Raw genomic sequence first — 2,858 nt, 5'->3', positions numbered from 1 at the left:
GGGATGAGTCTTTTACTCGAAGGATTATCTGAGCCTCGTCACTTGTGATGGTATTCAGGTGATCGCTAATTGGAATCACAAGGAGGCCTTCAGCAGCTGAGGACTAGTTTGGTTGGAGTCATAGATTTCCCTAGGGCAAGCCTAGGATGAGAGTAGCAGAGATCAGTAGTACTAGTAGTGACTTGGTGGAGTCAAGGCAATTCTTGAGGAAAGTACGGATAGATATGGAAGGTAGTATGGTCTCGTCCTATTGAAAGCAGAGGATCCGTACTTGAATCAAGGAAGGCTGAGATGAGACCAGGAAACTTGTAGCAGTAGCAATCCCTTGAGATATATCAGTGTTTCTGACATTTATCATGATGTGTTTTCAGAATGGTGGTTTTACGCCTTGGGCCAGCAATCGGCAACTCAGGAGCCGATGAGGGATCAAGATCAGGCTCGGGGGCCGAGCATCTAGATGAGAAGACCATAGAGTTCCTCACCTCAGAGGTTACTCGCACCATACTTGAGTAGACAGCGGTGATCTTTGATTCGATTAAGGAGGGTATTATAGAGCTGATGGACGAGAGGTTGAGCACATTTCGTTCTGAGGTGGCAGCCATGATGGGGTCACGCACACTCACCTTCAGGGAGTTCTGGGCTTGCGGAGCTCCATACTACCAATAGGGCACGAGACCCCATAGCGAGTACTAGGTGGTTGGCAGTTTCGCCAACGCATTCAACACCGGCAGATGTCCCGAGGGGGACAAGGTCAGACTAGCATCCTGTCTTCTGAAGGACAGGGCACGAGATTGGTGGGAGGATATCAGGCATGTCATCGGGGATGACGAAGCACTTGATGCAATGACTTGGGATGATTTTACTACTGGGTTCAGAGCCGAGTTTGCACCGGTTATTGAGGTGCAGCAGTTAGCCAGGGATTTCAGGATCTCACCCAGGCTATATAGAGAGTGGCGGAGATTACCGCCAATTTCAGGGAGAGGGCTCTTCTCGTTCCTTAGTACACCACTGATGAGGAAATGAAGAAGGCCTGTTATCATGAGATGTTGCGGAGAGATATCCGTCAGTTTGTGAGTCGGTCTAGCTGTAAAACGCTGGATGATATGATTGTGAGGGCTCGTGAGAGAGAGAGAGAGAGAGAGAGAGAGATTTGGAGATGGAGAAGAATAGGAAGCCAGAGGCGGTATCTGGCACAGGGAGTTCGAGCAAAAAGCCCAAGGTATCAGATCATAGATCTAGAGGACAATAGAGCCACAGTCGGTGTGGCAAGTGTGGGAGATTGCACGATGGGGCATGCAAGGCAAGTAGTACCAGTTGCTACAAGTGCGGCCGGACCGGACAACATCTGATTTGATTTTCTTCCATTGCAATTAGAGGGGACATAAAAAGTCCCAGTGTCCAAGTTTTGCAACAGCAGGGAAGGTGGTAGCACCTGCCCCTGCAACATTGAGAATTACAGATGGCCGTCAGGGCCGAAGTAAGATGTCAGTTGCGAAGAGTAGAGCTTTTCAGATGATGACAGAGGAGGCGCGAGCAACTCCTGACGTGGTGGCGGGTATATATCTTGCTCTTATCTCTTTATTGATATTGATTGTTTCTCATGATTATATGTTTTCGTATAGGGTCATTCTTAGTGAACGATATTTCAGCTATAGTATTGTTTGAATCAGGGGCTACCTAATCATTTGTCTCACTTGCGCTTAGCAAGAGGTTTAATAGAGCTCCGGGGGAGTTGGATTGTCCACTTGAGGTTGAGATAGCGGACGACAGGACCGTCAGGTTCGCGAGAGTACATAGGGGGTGTTCACTGCAGTTTTCAATGGACTTGGTTCCTATTCCCCTACGATGGAATAAGGTATAGTGGGTATGGATTGGTTGAGCCCCAATAGGGAAGTGATTGACTGTGAGATGAAGTTAGTGAGGGTTCACACTCACAGTAGGGGAGAGTTAGTGATTTAGGGTGAGAGGCCATAACGCGGACCAGTTCTTTGTTCAGCAGGGAGGGCGAGATGTTATGTTCAGAAGGGTTGTGCAGGGTACATCGCTTATGTTATAGATGCTTGGGAGAAGGGTAAGGTGACAGTTGATGACGTACCAGTAGTGCGAGAGTATCCAGATGTATTCCTGGGGGACTTACCTGTGATACCTCTGGAAAGGCAAGTCGAGTTTCGGATTGACTTGGTTCCTTGTGCGGCTCCGATTGCCAAGGCACCGTATCGATTGCCTCCTCCGGAGATGCAGGAGTTGTCTACACAGCTGCACGAGCTGCTAGACAAGGTTTTCATCAAGACGAGTAGTTCACCATGGGGAGCCCTGATCCTATTCATAAGGAAGAACGATAGGTCGCATCGCATGTGCATAGATTAACGGGAGCTGAATAAGGTAACATTGAAGAACCGTTACCCACTCTCGAGGATAGATGACTTGTTTGACCAGCTTCAGGGAGCATCTTGGTTCTCCAAGATTGATCTGTGGTCAGGATACAACCAGATGCGGGTCAGGGAGGAGGATATGCAGAAGATCGCTTTTAGGACCCGCTATGGTCATTATGAGTTTGTGGTGATGCCGTTCGGGCTCACCAACGCTCCAGCTGCGTTCATGGATCTCATGAACCGCATATGCAGACTGATGTTAGATCGGTCTGTGATAGTATTCATTGATAACATCTTGGTTTATTCCAAGACTCAGGAGCAATATGAGGAGCGCCTGAGAGAGGTGCTAGAGACGCTGAGGAGGGAGAGAATTTTCGTGAAGTTCTCCAAGTGCGAGTTCTGGTTGCGCGAGGTTTAGTTCCGTGGACACCTCATCAACCATAAGGTTATACTAGTAGATCTGGCCAAGATAGAGGTTGTGATGCA

Source organism: Lactuca saligna, chromosome 6, assembly GCF_052625555.1.
Source record: "Lactuca saligna cultivar CGN05327 chromosome 6, ASM5262555v1, whole genome shotgun sequence".
NCBI classification, from domain to species: domain Eukaryota; kingdom Viridiplantae; phylum Streptophyta; class Magnoliopsida; order Asterales; family Asteraceae; genus Lactuca; species Lactuca saligna.
The sequence above is the reverse complement of the archived record's forward strand: the minus strand, read 5'-3'. Positions refer to the sequence as shown.